At 35.8% G+C, this 18,219-nt stretch overlaps 1 non-coding gene across 1 annotated transcript; it reads left to right on the top strand.

Moving 5' to 3' along the window:
• Positions 1 to 2,030: 2,030 nt before the first annotated feature.
• Positions 2,031 to 2,103, top strand: Trnaf-gaa. The gene has a single exon. It is a non-coding gene; the product is annotated as a tRNA-Phe (tRNA).
• Positions 2,104 to 18,219: the final 16,116 nt, after the last annotated feature.

The raw sequence follows: 18,219 nt of genomic DNA, 5'->3' as shown, positions 1-18,219 counted from the left end.
GAAGATGCCAACTTGGTACTTTATATAACGTGCAACTTTATCAGTGATAGAACTTTATCAGATGATGAACTAATTTTCGGAAGTAGACTGATGTGAATGCATCATCGCGTCACCTTCCTGATAATATATCATTTCAGATAGAAATATGAACCCTGTATACATAATAATATATCGGATATTATTTGATGATTATAGTTTTGTATGTATGTAAGTTGTTAAGTATACAATTTTATGATTTAAGTATTACTTGTGTTAGGTATACTTATCTGTGTATATGTACACAGATAAGTCAGCTCATTCTGAATATGAATTATTGAAATATGTATTTGCTTCTCTACACAAACTTTATTCTATACCTATACAAAAGTTGTTCATTCAAGCTATCTTTTTTCACCCTACTATAGGTACCATTTTTGCATAAATAACTATATTTCAAACGTATTTCTGCACATAACATTACACATATTCGACATTCGACATTTGGACGTCGAATTGGCGCTAGTTCCGATCCGGATAACACAAATGTATGGTTAGTTAAAATTACACACGCATATCTGCCAATTACGTACCTATTTAGGTCCATCATAATTAACATACGAGGGCATAAATTAAGCCAAAAAGGCACATTTACAAATCCTGCTGCTCACATGATATATTACGTGTATGCCACTGCACGGATATGCCACTGGTGCGAAATAAAATTAACGGTTAAATGCTTTTATTACATGACTTGGTAACTACTTCCTAAACTCATCGTGTTAACTATTTAGGGCATCGTGTTATTCATCTCATTCATTTTGCGATTCAATGTGATTTGATCTGAACCAAACTGGGATTATCACAAGAGTTTTTTTAGTAGGATGTAGAAAAGCCTTGTTAATATTATTATAATTATTTCTTTAACAATTTTAAAATAAACCAACCAAATACCATAGTGTCTATACTATACGAAAGCTCGAGAGGGCGTCCCATTAATCACCTTCCTGTAGCTATTCATAGTTGTCCAAATCAGCGATAAAGCTTAAATACACGGACATAATTTACGTGATAAAACTCTCATTTCATTATTTTATTGGACACAGAACCGATTTCTGAAATGGAAACGATTGCGAATACATTGTGTACGAATTTAGTGTTGTCGCCCGATTGGACAATATCGATTGTCTATCGATAGTACAAGAAAACACAATTGTAGGTACCTATAGTTATAGAAATTCGATAGAACCGATAGTAAATCGATAGGATTGATAGGTACCTAATAACAATATTGAGACTATCTTTGCGGCCAATCAATGAACTATCGATAGCGCCATTATATACTACCGATAGATTTGTGCTACTGATTCTATTACAGCCGACATCCGTAGAAGTAGAGTCGGGTAGTAGAGTCTTATTGATCGAAATGTTTTTGGCAAAACAAAACTATCGATTTTCCAGCAACACTATCCCACACATTGCAACCACGAGTATGACTAGTAAACTAATTTCGTTTCGCGAAACGTCTAATAAATCTCTGGGGGTGCATATTGTAATTTATTTTCATTAAAATAGGAACGGTTTCCTGCGACATGCGATGACAGGAATAAATACCTACCATTTATAACGGAGGTGGAACGTAAGGAAGAGATCTTAGATAAGGTAATGTTGGTAGGGGGCGCCGGTGTATGTGTTTGTATGCTGCGAAGTTTATGTAAGTAGGTATCTTAAGGAAAGATACAGGATTTATTGACTATGTACGTATGATTGTTTATTTCCTAAGAGGGATAGATTTTAGATAGATAGATAGAATATTCTTTATTTATTTTAATATTCTATAAGTACTTACTTATTTATATTCTGAAAAAGTATTCGGGGAAAATTCTATGTATTATTATTAAATTCTTTGCATTTAAAAATCGAACATTGATAATGGAGGTACTTACTTGTACCTAAAGTAATTTTATCAATGATTAAACTGTGTGTTTATCAATAAGTACTCGTATTCTTATGCACATTGATACTCCTTCTAAATTTCGTTCCTGAGTACATGAGCCGAAATAGCTCAGTTGGGAGAGCGTTAGACTGAAGATCTAAAGGTCCCCGGTTCAATCCCGGGTTTCGGCAAAACTTTTTCCTTTCCTTGACAGTAAATAAAATATTTTGTTGCAATAGTTACAGCAGTCCTTGATTAGGTATAAATTCATTCTTAAAGCCAATGTTTTATATGATACGCATATGTATGTTTCATAATGTATAAAAGTTACCTTGATAAATAAAATTAAATACTCATGGCGATGCTATCACTGTAACTGACACGTACCGATAACCTCAATCCAGACTCAGATATTTTCTGAAAAAGCAGGTAAAATCATAACTAATAAATATTTAGTTTCCTATAACAGCGTCCCACACAATACGAGCAAGTTTTCATTGTGTACACATACACATCCGCGCATAACAAATGGCTTTGCCGTTTAATTCGGAACAGTAATTTGTCAAGTCATTAGTTATCAGTGGTATTGTGAAGCAGCTAGTAAACTATGATAACGGAACATTTTGCCCGCCATCCGCCATTCTGTTTGTAAATCTGAATTATGAAATTTGTTTCTGATGCAGTTGGACGCTTGTTTTATATGTGCAAGTCATGTGAGGTTCTTTATTCGTATTCTCTTGTTAATACTTCTTTGTCCATACAATAAAAAATCGATACGAAACGTGATACACGTGCAAAATTATTATTATCAATCTCATGGCGTTATTTTTATACGTACCTATAGGTTATAATAATGTTGTTTAGTGCTATGTTTGTTTACCTAAAAAAAAAACAGTATTTGCGTTGGTGTAGTAATGAACAAAGCCTTTTCATGCCATACAGGTATACGCGAATATGGCGCATGACAACATCATGCGCTATATCAAGGAGAGGAGTGTCGGCCGCTCCGAACAGCCAGTCCAGGTGCTGGCGATTGAAAGACTGCAGTCCGCCAAGCAGACGGACTTCAAGTCCTTCCGTCTTCGGGTTCCCGCCGACCAGCAGAAGGTTCTACTGAACAAGGACTTCTGGCCTGCGGGAATCGTTTTCCGTCGCTACAGGGAGGCGAAAATGACTATTAAATCCCCTGCTATTGATAGTGCTAGAGTTTAAGTTAGTTAAATTTTATGATTATGTTATTTTATTTATTATTTTGTATGATTTAAAATGTATGTGTTTAGTTTATAATATGGGCCACTGATGCCTGAAATAAAGGTTTATTATTATTATTATTATTATTATTATTATAATCCTATTATTTTACAATTCCAACTAGTAAAAAACAATACCAAACATTTGCGGTTATCAATTTCATTCAACTAATGAATTAAAACAGCCGATTTTCGATTGAAAAATCCAATTTGTATGAGACTCGGGCGCAACCACACAAAAGTGATAAAGCGAGCCAGAAAATGTCCAAAAGCGTAATTCACGTTTTATTGTTTGCTTTGGCCGACATAAATAAAGTCTCTGCGCTGCAGGTATTTCCGCGTTTTACCGAATACGGAATAATACGGATGTCTGGTTTGTGAAAGTAGTGACGGCCTTATTCAGGGCTACTCCGCGATCCAAGAAAGAAAGACAGAGCTCTACAGTCTACATGTGTACACACGTGGTACATTCGCAGTGCATGGCTCCATAGATAGCTGTTTTATTAGAGCCCACGAGCGTTGTGTCTGCGTTGCGTTAGTGCTGCATCGACTGAGCGTTGTAGGTATACCTAAATCTGAACAAAGAACGAAACTAAATAAAACAAATAATAAGATGTCACAGAATTGATAGGCTCGTCAATCTAATCGATTCAGTTGACGCAGCGCTAACGCAACGCATACGCACACACAACGCCCGTGTGGCAACGCAACAATCTAACACAAAATTTGGAATTTACTTACTTAAATACAGATTTACTATCGCTATCGTTGACCCGCCGTGAGACCGTGCCTCGACGCACGGGAAATTACTGAGCCCCAAACATTTTAATCAGGGCGCGGTGTCAGATTTTTTGCGGTTTACGTGAGCAGGGTCTGCGTTATTTGCATTGCTTTGTAATGTTTAACCTCCAACCGAAAATGGGGGTGTTTATCTTTCTGGCCGGGTGCATGTGCATAAATGAAAAAAGTATGTTATGAAATGAAAGAAGTATGTTATAGAATATTTTAGGTATACTCTAAACTTTTACACTTAGAAAGTATATGCACCTTACCTTACCATCAAAATATATCTAATCCCGTTTTAAAATGTGGTTTATTTTTTTGTATGATAAAACAGTACCTACCTACCTACATTATAGCCAGCGTTACAAAGCCTTACAGGTGCCAAAACGAAAACAAAATATTCAACTACAATGCAAACCGGAAAATACGATAAATCCGGTTGTATTATCCTTTTGCCGTTGTCTTTTCTACTGCAAGTGACAGGGCAATATTCCGCTTGTGAATGATTAGTATTTTGAATTATTGATCGCTTAGTTGTCGCATCAGGACCTTCTATTCTATTTATTTGTGGGTCAAAAATTCTGACAATTGTGTCAGAATGTGAATGTGTGTAACTATTGAGTTACATACTTAATTGTTACAAAATTACAGTAAGTCGGAAGGGCTCAGGACTGACAGGAAGTCATTCTGAACAACTTTTTTTCAGAAAACCCCCTTCAGAGGAACCTTACATTACATAACAGAGTAAATGTAACATTATTTAAGAGAGTATCAACACACAACATTTATACAGACATTGTGATTCAGGCAATAAACATACCAAGGTACCTCGCTAAGTGACAAATCTTCGTTTCTAAAACTTTGCACCAAAAAGCAAGTTCTGCAACACTCAGTGAGTTGAAACCGGGAACCCGTTTCCTTGTGGGGGGCGCTTCCAGGCCATAAGTCTTCAACTCGGGACCGTGACGAAACGGTCTAAGACACGCCACTTGCTTCCCTAATGTATGGATGCCTCAGTCCTTTGTTTACCTTCAATCGCAGGCTCGTCGGTACGCTGGTTGGTAAACATGTTTTCAAGCCTGTTTGCTAACCCTTTGCGGATCTGAGCACCTTTCTGTGTCAATAGAATTATATTATTGGAAATGTCATGATCGTTATAGAAGCTATGTTTTAGCGTAGGCGCAGTTATCCCAGATTTTTTTTTGCGTATGCATTAAATTATTTTTTTGTTTACATACACAACAGTTCACAACCCATCACAGAGAAATGAAAACAACAGATTTCTGGTTGGCATCGTTCATGAATTTTCAGCTTTACTCTTACCAACGCTGAAACAATAAGTAACATAAATCCGTAAGTTATTATTTTATTAAGCTAAACAACCCACCACAAAATTACTTCACTAATCAAATAAAACCCCGTACGTGGCACATGTGTAAAGTAATTCAGCTGAAAGCGCATGTTAGTCAAACCTCACTTAGTTTTAAGTAGATGGGCATGTAACTTTATGGTTAATGTAGTTAAAAAGTTCCGAAATGTCCTCTAATATGTTGACGTCTCTCCGGTGGCTCTTTAGGACTGACGCTCACTAAGAGCTAAATTTTAATGCATTATTATTCATATTAATTTATTATTTAGAAAACATTAAGTAGTCTCTACTATGTTCGCCTGCTTGGCGAAAGCCGCCTCATGCTTAGATCAAACTGATCTGTTATCGACCCATGGATACCTTTTAGATATTCAGTTATTATGATATGGTGAAAAAAGAAAACTAAAATGAGCATATTTGAACTTGATTTTTGCTGTAGCTTGAGGACTTGTAACAAAAAAAGTCACGTAAATTTATAACATAAATATTGCATTAAGCAAACACAACTCCAGTTTAAAATTATCTAAAAGCCATACGAAAACCGGCATCGCAAAAACCTCCATGTCCGTCAATAGAAACTAAATTGGCCAATCACGATGAGAATAGGAAATGACTGAGCCAATCACCGGACAGCCGTCAGTTGCCACCGGCTCTATTCCTGATTTCTATTTGAGAGAGAGTGTTTGCATATCGAAGTATTGTTCTTTAATTGGATCCATTAGTGTTGACATGCGGTGCGTAGGCACTTTTCCGATTGTTATGTTTGCAATTTAATATAATATAGCGAAAATATGACTGTATATAATAATATACATATATATAAAAATATGTGACGATTGATTTAAAAAAAAAAACCTAACTACCTAGCTTTTGTAGTTCACTAATTAGGTATGTAAGTGTAGTCTTGTAAACAAGTGACCACCTCTATTTACTATTTTTCTACATACAAAAGGATTGGACTTAAAAAAAAATATGAATTGTACAATATACAAATAAAAGTTAATTTTAAACCGTCGGTCATTGTAAATATTCGATAGGATAATGAAAAATTCAAACAAAAAAAAAATTGCCGATCTTACAAAATGAACAGTCTCTTCGGCCAAACACCCTGTACACATTAGATTACTGGGCGCCATCCCTTACTTGCCTCCCTCCATACATCTTGTAATACACTCGCTCCGAAACGCCTGGAGCTGAACAGTCACGCCACTTGCTCACACCTTTTAGGGATTATAAATTTTAACGACACACCACACCACCTTGCAGGTACGAGCGCTGATGTGCTGAGGGAATAGGCAAATTCACTAGCGTCGTCGGGCAATGTTTTATGTAGATGCAGAACGGAAAATGCAGTATTAATTTACCTAAACCAATATACAGGCTGTTGCAGAATGGGTATACTGAGCTAAAACCTACGAGTGCAGCATATTATATCTAAGCCCAAAAATAAAATCAGAATGTCAAAATTTATGATTCAACGCAAAAAAAAACTTTAATACAAATACAAAAAAACAATATCGCTTTTTAAAAGGGTTACAGGTGTTTAGATAGACAGGCAGATTTATTGCCTCAGTCTTTTACAGTTTGAGGTTAAAAAAATATTTTTCATATTTCTGTAAAAAGTCTGCGTGACGCATGTCTATAATTTTACGTTTTAATCAACGGGATTGCCTTCTCAAAATTTAATAAATTATACTGAAAACTCTCTAAATTAAACAAAGGTACCTTAATTGTAAATGCCAATCTATTTGAAAATTAACAAAAGGAATGGTTTCTAACCCCTGTATTTGCTTTTGATCGGGACTTTATTAAATTAATTTTGCCAAAAAACTTTTTCGCTGTTTCCTTTAATAATTTGGTGTTTCTTGGGCAAGTTTTGTGTTTATTTCAATTTATTTCTTTGCAACCTAATAACTAGCTGTAAAGTTCAAAAACTTTTGTCAAAAGTTTGTTATTTAGTTACTGCTGAAGTCTTTTGAATTTGATTGACATTTTAAAACATAGAACTAATAAGAAAACGTTGAAAAACGTAAATACTATGTTACTATGATAAGCCCGCGTATTTAGTAAGCTATAACATAATATTAAAATTAGTATAGGTTTCGGTTTGGATTTTATTGCTCATAAGTCATAATAATTAGGTATATCAAATTTCGTACAACTAACAATATAACATTTTTACATACGGTGTCAAAACTCTCGATAAAATAATGAATACCTACCGTATCGTATTTCTGAAAAACAAATATATTTATTTTTCCCCTTACATAAATAAAAAAACTGCTCTTACGCGATAAACTCATAACGCTCTCTCTTCTTCTGAGGGTAAAACTCGCACTTCTAATTTAATCATTGTTCTGGTGTTCAGGGCCGAGCCCTCAAGACAAAGGTCCCAATAACAAAAAGTTACGGCTCATGAATCACGGGAATTACCTGAATACTGCTTTATTTTTTACTTGACTCGGCCTGAACTTTATACATATTTGATGCTGTACTTATTTTGTGGGAGATCCCACAGTGTGAATTCTGTTAGGTACGTATTAGAGTATTCTGAATTTCGATCGATTCAAGTATGTATTGAATAAAAATTTAATATTATTTGAGCTAACGCAACAAAATGAGGCTCTATAAATTTCCTAAGAAGGTAGGAAGAATACAAGTATAACATAATTATCTACAAAGTTAAACTATTTATAGCGGCATCAAGTATCATAATTTTCACCTATGTAACACAAACGCAATCTTCCATCACCGACAAAAAAATTATACTTCGCTTACCCTACTCTACCTCTCGTAGTACCCAAACGGCTGAACAGATTTTCGTTATTTTTTGTCAATGGTACCTAATGGTACCTAGTACCTCAAGTGTTATTAGCTATACCTATTTTATATGAAAAAAACATTACCCTCCTCCTTCGGCAGTCGGTTAAATATTCTTAGCTGTTCAAAAGTTATGCTACTATTGACGTTGGTTAGGTTATTGGCATACTTAATTATAAGTTTTGTTATAGGGCTAAATGGTTGGTTACGAAACGGTATTTCGAGCGCGCCAAAACCTCAAGTGGAGATTTGCGTAGAATCCAGCCTCTTAATTGCAATAAATGTCACATTAATCTAAACACGTTCGCAGCCGCAGCCTCGACATATTACCTGAGCACACATCAACACATACGTGTATAGTGATGTGTTCTGCTAACCAAGCTCTGTCGGTGAGCAAACACTAGAACTGGATAATTTTATAAAGATAAAAGAATCATTATTTGACATACTGACAACCACAACAAAAATACAGTAAATGAAACAATACAACAACAAAAAACTAAAATAATACAATACAACAACAAAAAAACGAAAATAATACTTACAATACAAACAATAACACTATAGGTTGCTGACCAGAGCGTCAAAAAGACAATAGCTCTGCATGTGTTGTACCGCCAGGCCACAGCGCTGGTTTTCAGCTGGCCCTTATAAACCTCAATCACCACATTTTACATAACATTCAACAGCAGAATCGGGTCTCAGGTGAATGTACCTATAAATCACCCTTTAATAAAGGCAGACAGTCTTCAATCACTGCGGGATTTCTCGGCGACATCCCATTTCCGGGCTCCGTGCGACAAGGTTGCGGGATGTGTTGTACAGTCGTCACTACTATTACATTATATGAAATTATATCATAATATTATATACAGGGGGTTGCTAAAGTGGTATAGCAAGTCGAAAGGGGGTGACGCAAGGGTGATTCTATTCTATTCTATAATATTATATGTGGGGGTGTAAGGGCCTGCACCTAGATCTCTCGAATGGAACCTCAATCAATCCTCAGAAATATCCTGAAAAAAAATAAGTGCTGAGTGTGTTTAGGCTTAAATGATTAGTATACTACACTAGTAGAACTGATTCGCATTATTTGCAGCTTGATATTTGAATATTTTAAATTATTACAAATAAACTTAAAAATATTAAAATAAAACAATTATTTTAAAAAGAATTGAAAATCAGATAATAATATATTGTAAAAGTAAGAAATAATTGAAATACCTAATAATCATACAAAATAAAACGGAATAATATTAAATAAATGATGGAAACAGTATCAGGGCACCGATTTCGGTATTTTGTCATAATTACAAGGAACACCTTCACCAGTGAGACTGGGGCGGGAAAAGAAATATCAATTCCTTTTAGAATAATCGAGAAATTTCCATTTTTCCCCGTTTCGTCATCATTCTGTATCCCCAAGACATTTGGGGTTTCAATCAATCAGTGAACTGAAGTATTCCTGTAGCCCGCCCCGAGAAGAAATTGTACTTTTTGGGTGTCACTATCACATGTCATCTACAAAATAAATACAATAATTATGGTTACGGTGCCTGCTAGAAGTATTATGTTTTCATCCCGATTGTTATTTTCATGTGGAAATTTTTCTTAAGTCTTCTTTCTTCTTGTTCACTACTGACTTTTTTCTTTATGCCTTTAAGCCCGTTTAGTTACAAATCAAAACATATAGTTTTCCTTTAGGATGGGTGATTACGAATTGCAACTGCTATGGGTACGCTCCCGTAAAATACCTTAGCTGTTTCTAAATACTTACGTAGGTACTTGCAATTTTAATGAGCACTGTTTGATCACGTCGTTTTGATCTTTCTTATGTTTTTCGTGAACTCGTTTAGGCTGTCATTTAGAAGGCTTTACTTCAGTGAAAGGAGTTTAAGGCAGAGTTGAGGAAATTTTTTTCTATTTGTAATGAGACTCGGCCCAGTTTTTCTTTTGAGGAAACTTCGTAAGCATGTAATAAGTCCTGCTCAACGACAATCCAGCCAATCACAGCGTTACGTTACGATTCTCATTTTCACTTAAGTTACACTCACTGAACTTGGAGTTATCAGTTGGGAAATAATTAAAGTTATACTTCTCATACGGCATGACATTGATCACAGAGGATTTTTGCCACATGCATTTGTCATAATTATGTAGGTAAGTACTTGTGTAGCGATTGGCACGGTTACTAAAAACAAGTCCGTCAAGTTTCATTACCCAAGAATATACCTACCAGCTCAGAGGATTAAAGAGTGACCCCCTCAGCTAAGTAGGTATAAAATTACAATTTTATAAGTCTCAAAACTGTCTCTGTCAACCGTTTCTCCCCTGCCTCTTTGGAAAACCGTTAAAGTTTTTATGCACTCGTAAAATTCAGGTGCCTATTATGGGCCAATACGTGCTATGATTTTATAGGGCGGTAAGCATTTTAATAGGGAGTAAAATTTATAACGATATTATATTATTATTCTATCTGAACCCTCAAAAAGAACAATAAGACGGTGTTAAGGAGAAAGGACTCAATCCACATAAGCCTGGTTAAGAGATATTGACGTTTAGCTCAAATTTCGCAATAGTCGGTTAAATCGTTACCTGGTATTGGTTGATCAATTATACGTCATCTTCATACTAAATTCTTGACAGATGTGTCAAAAGTCTACCAATAAAACCTGGTTATGCTCTAACCGACTATATAGAAATTGGCACTTAAGTTACTAGTTCCTACCAATAAAATGGAGTGGAAGAGAGAGGTATTTAATTCTAAATGCATCATTAGCCAATAATCGTCTGCATTCACAGCTGCTGCTGCTCAGTGCTCACTGCTTAGCACTACGGCAAAAAAAAACTATAAAAGCTTTTTTACCGTTGTCTAAGAACATGACATTTCCATCTTCTATACAAATCCATTGTCCTCAATTCGTATTGGAAGAGCAGCAAAAACTAGTATTTTACTTTTTGCGAGAGCGTCCCTGGTTTTCATAATCCCAGCTTAGCTGAACCCCGCTATTTATTGTAAATTTATTTATGCCGCCCGCAAATACCGATGAAAACATTTCTAAAAAACAAAATAGCTGAAGGTGTTCAATAATAAGCGGAGTTTATACCCCGCTAAGGGTCAGGGCACACCTGAAGTAAATTGAATTCTATGAATAAATTTGTTTGGCCGCCCCCTGGCTACATTTCATCGAAGAACAAGAAGTTATTGCGGCCCGCGTATATAACTTAACAATATTAGATAACAAATCAAGCTAGCGTCTGTTGTAACTCTGCTCAATGTGGAGTTAAGCGACGTTATGAGTTACTATGGCTTTTAGGCCATTGTTACCTCCAGAGATTTTGCTTCCTTTTCTTAGGATCTATCTATATTACTTATGTATTAAACTCTCATGTATTGATCTAGCTTACTAGCAGTAGTGGCTTCTCTATGAGTGGTTTTCGAACATAACACATTTCAAAATAAGTACCTAATATTCAGGTATTCAACATCCATTTCAAGTTCCAATTAGGTAGTACCAGAGAAATAGGGAATATGCAAGTGGTTCAAATAAAGGTCAAATATTATTTATAATAAACTTTCTTGTTTCTTAACTACGACTCCATAATTATTTTTTATTATAATTTATTTATGAGCAAGTAAATTAAGTTGAAAAGTACAAAAAAACTTCGGTAAATTCTAACTTCCGTGAAACGTCACCCATTTTCTTAGGGCGGATGTGACGTCATAATTCTTTATATATCAATCTCAGAATAATAACTTCTTTGCGTTTGCGTATAGTTAAATAAATGTCAAGTGTAAACAAAGAAATGTTAATGTCACCGAGTATTTGTGATGCGCGTTGTGATCAGATACGATGGATCACATAAAAATTCTTCCAATACGAGTAGATCCTAGCCTCCTATAACCTCTCCACTTCTTGTTTGATATGCTTGTTTGTTTGCAAAGTTTAGGACTTTTTATATTTTTTTTTGGTAGTGTATGGGCTGCCACTAGTTGTTCTATTGTAATGAGGCGTAAACAGCCATTCGCTAGTCAACGAGCCACTCAAATATGCTCCATATTGCAACACAATAAAATTAAATTTGTATTGTAAGTATTATGACATGAACATGACACAAGCTGCTCTTTCTACTTTTAGGTTATAATGGCAGTCGTTAGTATATTTCAAAAGTTGTTATTTTTTTCTAAATTAAGTTATGGAAGAATTCTCGTAATCAGAAGAACTGGACACATTAAATTTATTACGCAGTATGAACGAGTAAACTGTGGCCAGCTGCGGAAAAGGACAGCAAAGACTATTGAAAAGTCGAGAGCCGTGTGCCCAAATATTAGGGAATATGCATATATTTTTATACTCTTATTCGATAGTTTAGATAAGGGGGTTTAGACCTTTGAGATATGCACAATGGTTCCATTCAAGAGAGCCAGGTGCAGGTTCTTACATCCCCACAGATAATAGAATAGAATGACCCACTAACCCTAGTCTCTCTTACTGAGAACCAAAGTTACAGTAAGTACTTACATACAATACAAATATTACTTTATATTCATATTGCCATAATAGCGTAATATTGTGTACAAAGGTCCTCTGGTTTGCGCGCTCCCATTTCAAAAGAGCTACAAGCAGCTATTTACGAGCTCCCATTACAAAACAGCCACTGGTCACACTTTATTACCATTACAAAACAGCCACTGATCACACTTTATACACTTCCTTTTTCGTTTGTTACCATGACAACATTGGTTTGTTGAAAATACAAAAGAACTCTGTGATTACTTGATTAGGTAAAAAATCTATGCCGACTGACGGGACTCATTATTCTGAGCCGTGAAATAAAACGATTATGACGTCACGACAGCCCGCCATCCTGACGGGAATTTCAAAGTGGTCGTGATGGTTGTAATTTTTTAACTTTCTTTAAAATACCTTAAATTACTTATTTTGGCGTTGAATTTTTTTTTACTATAATAAAGTGATGTAAAACTATCCAATAAAAGTATAAAAAAAAATTACGCATATTCCCTATTGAGACACCGTAATCAACGCTATGGAACAAATGCAAATGACAAGAGACATCACAAACGACGATGACGTCAGTCGACGTCGCAGCCTGCCGTTTGATTGTGAAGACGTCTGTGCACGTTTGATTAGACATCTTGACGTCGAGCCAATTTTGGCTTTAGGGGCGCTACTCCGGTCTTACGACTTCACGTCAGCATAAAAATATCCTGTGAGTATCATCTTGAGGCAGCTTCTAGCTCATGGCATGGTTTACCAAGAGCTTCTCCTTCAATGTGAATTCTCTCTCTCTCTCTCAGCCTTCTGTAGTCCACTGTTCGACATAGGCCTCTCCTAACGATCGCCACCCCAAACGGTCACCCGCCATCTGCATCCAGCGGCTTCCCGCTACCTTCCGCAGATCATCAGACCAACGGGTTGGGGGGCGACCGACACGCCGTTTGCCGACACGTGAATTAACTACATGTATTCTGTTCTGTATACTTATTAGGGACCTATTCGTGCTTACAAAAATTAGATACCTATAAGTACACTTAGAAGCGCTGCCACCGCTTGGATTTTATTATGAAGTCACCAGGGAAGCAAGTTCTATACCGCGTAACGTAACTTACAAGTAGTGTTAAGAAAGCATTACAAAATATTAATGGGGGTGGAAAATAATGGAATAACACCGTAGGCCGTAGATTCGGCGTAAACGCTCTGCACTGTTTTGTAGAACTAGACTTGTTTTGCACCCTCATGGTAGGTTTTGCGTTTAATATATATTATTTTATTGCCTTTTATTATTAAACCATGAGATAGCCCCCCAGTCTTGGATGAGGTCCATCCTACAGTTAACTATTTTTACAAAGCACTGTTTGTTTATTTACTAAGTTTGATTATTGGAATGATGATAACATACAATGCATAATATGCGTCTAGAAAAAAAAACTTTGAAAAATGATAATATCAACAAGCCTGAATATTTCAAAAACAAAATGTTTAATCCCCACCAAATGTAAAATAAGCCTATAAACTTAGTTAATAGGACGCAGACTTTCCCGTAAAATACTTACTAAACGATCCGAACCGTTCTCACTATCACTCTACCCAACTATTAGTACGACCATTACCGCATAACTTATTCGGGGTTACCATAAGAAAGACTTAATTAGCTGCCTTCTGTATTAATGAATCGGGTGATTATTCAAATCTGGCAACACTGAGGCAGTTCCCTGCAGGCGGCTCTCATTCTCACGTCGACGACAGGAAAATGTTTTTTTTTTATGGAACAAAGTTTGTTGGTTATGTTTTTTCACTTGAGTTGGTGTGAAGTGGTTGGATAACAATATCGGAGGAACAAAAGTACATAGTAAAACCTCTTCATTACATGCGTGTGTTTCATTTCAGTTCAACTTGAATGAATCTTTATATTTACGTGTTATAAGTATAAAAAGAAACTTTATCATCGTTGAAAACTGTTACTATTTATTGAAGTTAGAAGTTTTAGATGACCACTAAAGGTACAGGGCAATGACTTACAAATAACTAGATCTAACAGGCTAGACCTAGTTCAGTCCTAGTGTTTATTTTAATCGCGAAAAAAATGTTTTTTCAAAAATAGTGTATTTGTCATAATATACCCAAAATATTAAAATATTCACACTTACTTTTCCCTTCCTAGTTCAACCAGCACCCACAAGTTTATAGAGCTCACAATTTTCTTGGCATCGAGAAGGAGGCATTATTGAAATGTAAGCAAATTTAGGTGCTTGGTTGCAGGCGGAACCTGCCTTATTGCTAGAAGAAATTGATTAATACTGCCAAGCATAAGCGAATATGATTCTGTTATAAAATAAAGAAGAAAATTGTGGTGAGTATTCGTGTAGCTATTTCTAGCTTAGTTGGTGAAGTAGGTACTTAAATGAATAAAATTGAAAGTTATATTATTTGAAATATTTGGCCAGGATCTTAAGATTTCATAACACATACGTTATTGATTGCCATTTGTATATTACTAAACCTTATACAAGGGCACTACTTGGTCCAAATTATCTATTCATAATTTAACTACATTGGGAAACGGAGCCGACATGACTGACGAACGTTTAGGTGTAAGTAGCACATAAGCAGGTAGGTACATTGCTTTAATAAAAACAAAATCATCAAAAATATTTTAATGTAATTATTTTTCCTTACCCACCTACGAGGAAATTTTTGTAAGTACTTATATGGATTATGGATCGATTGATCGATCTCTCCGCAATAGCTAGCAACGGTCAAACGATCTGTTTTTTTTTAAAGAGGTCAGAACCTGCAATGGGCGCATAACAAACAGTATTTAATCAGTGCCGGTGCATCCTGTAGGCAATATTCTTGCACCTTCGGCCTGAAGTCAAATAAATATTTATAAGGGTGAAAAATCTGTGACAGGGCCATTTCCGTTGCCTACTTTCCGGAACATTTTAAAGCCTTTTTATGGTAATTTTATGCCCGCTGTAAATATTCAATAAATGTTATCATAGGTGTATTTAATGAATGCTGAATATGCAAAAGAATGCGTTTAGTTAAATATAAACATAAATTGTAAACAGCACCCTTACTTTTAATTAACACGTCTTTTAAATCAGAAATAGAAAATAAATGTTGGAAAATAACCCCCTTATTCATCAAAATGTTAGTGGGCGCTTTGACAGAGAGGGACAAAAGAGTTCAATCCACTAGCATCCACTAACTTTTTATGAATAAGTCTATAAAGTATTAGATAGATTTAAAATATTTGCATACATGCTCAAGAATTAAACCGCGTTTTTGTTCATCATTTGAATTTGTACTAGAGCCACCGTGCACCGTCACCGTTGCTTCCGCAGATGGCATGCCATACTGCCTGAGTGTGTGTACACTGCAAAAGTAAATAAAGAATAACTTTATTTTTACATCAATAAGATGTAAACCTGAATGTATTACGTCCAAAATTACGGAGTTTTTCTTTCAGACATCCTTTGGATATATTGATTAACTTCCAAAGGTTGTCTGGTAGAGCTTGCTATAAGAAATAAGGCCGCCTTTATGATTTTTATGTTTTGGCTCAAATAAAGAGTATTGTTATTGTAAATAGGTAGTTTATCGAGAAAGTAATATAATTCAGGCTCATATCTAGTTACCTAAACAGACTTGCACTGCACGCGAGCTCTACATCATTACCTTGCCTCATATTTCCACGTTGGAAACCGAAATGTGGTTTTCAACGCGCGCCGTTTTGCACAATTTATGCTCGGAAGTGGAAATACGCGACCGCCACTGTGCGTCTATTAGGTACCTCACGTGCGTACTGCGTACGGCGAAAGTGCGTGCCTATTTAATGTTATATAATTTGCATACCTGCTTCAGCGCATTTAGATTATTTTCACACTTAGCTGTGAGCTTTTTGACCTACTTCTTCTTCGTAGTCAAGATTCGTAGCTGGCTTCATGAGATAGTTTTATTAGGAAATGGCTTAGAAATAAACTCACCTTAGGTAAAGTGATATTGTACATCAAACATAGCTAAGACGGGAAAAAATACCATACAAATAATAACTATGCAAATTAGAATGAGTACATACCTAACTAATATATTTTACGATTTGGTTGGTGAGTGATCGTTATTTGTTTCACGTCTCAGGTGCTGATAATTTTTCATCTATACTTGAGAGCATTAGAGCATTTAAAAATACCTTAAATTAAACTGCTACTAATTGACACAAAACTGGCAAACTCAATTATAGTTGTTCACTCACAATTTTCAAATAGAAACTTTAATTTTAGCGCAAACTTTTCCAATGTTATCGCTTCACTGTCTGGCAATCTATACCTAAATAGCGATGCACAACACCTAAAGTGTTATTTTTCACTGAAACACAGTCACTGTCAAAAGTTATTTTTGACTTCACCCTTCAACACAGTTACCGTATAATTTTACGATGGGTTTTTTATGTTCCTTGTATGTATTGATGACAACAAAAATATTGCGTGTGGCTCGGCCCTAGGGGACACGGGGGCTATTTGTACCCGCCCGGTGTAAGGATTCGCCCGGTTTTTCATAGCGTGAAAAGTGAGCCAGAGAATATGTGGTGCGGGACGTAAAATTGTAGGTTTTGCGTATTCTGAGTTGGCCACCCGGAGTTTTTTACTTTTAAAATGTGACGCGCCCTCAATTAATGCCTTACAACTTACACTGTTTATAATGCCTAAGTTGCAAGGCTTACATTCCAACTGCATGTGTTTCTTAGTACTCATTATAAGTGGATTTAATTCTAGAGGGTGTTCCAAAAGTGGAATACGCTGAAAAAGGGTGACTCACTGCGTCATTTTAACACTAAACAAAAGTTATAAGTAAAAGAAGAAAAACGCATTTTCAAAAGCTATAAAACAAATTTGAGATTGACTCCCTGCGTCATCCATTTTCGACTTAGTAGCCTATATACCACTTTTTCAACACTTTGTATACCCGTGTAGGGAACGCAGCGATCCGTCTCGGAACATTCTAGAGCGCTCACGTCACACGGAGCCGCGGTTTTCTCAAATTGTGTTTCAAGAAAATGCATCGCTATTTAAACAACACCTCGCACATGCTCCACGGGCTCAGCTTTATTACGTAATACGTTGTGGATTAAACCTACTCGTATTCAGAGCATGAACTTAATAAATAAGTGAGAGGTGGATTTGTTTGCTACTGAGTGCATTTAAGGGTACCTCGTAGAAGTGTTCGGAGCATAAAGAAAGCCTTAATAATCATGAAACGGGGTTTAAATACCTACGCATGAAAATTATTAAATGATGAATAAAGACATCTACTGATTAGATAGTAGCGGTGATGGAGGAGTGAAGCTCCCGCTTCTAACGTTAAAAGGCGAAAACTAGATTTAAGGTAAAGTACCTACCTAAATATAACGTTTATATTTATGATTTTTATATGGAGCCATTATACCAAAAACAATGAAATTAACCCTTAACTATTACAACTAGGTATCAAGTAGCCGTTTGGACCAAAAACTTTTCTAATTAGGTCCAAGTCATTAATCTTTGAGAGTAGCGGCGAGTTTTG

The sequence above is a fragment of the Plutella xylostella genome, chromosome 21, assembly GCF_932276165.1.
Source record: "Plutella xylostella chromosome 21, ilPluXylo3.1, whole genome shotgun sequence".
Lineage (NCBI taxonomy): Eukaryota > Metazoa > Arthropoda > Insecta > Lepidoptera > Plutellidae > Plutella > Plutella xylostella.
This window is presented reverse-complemented; position numbering and strand designations above follow the sequence as displayed.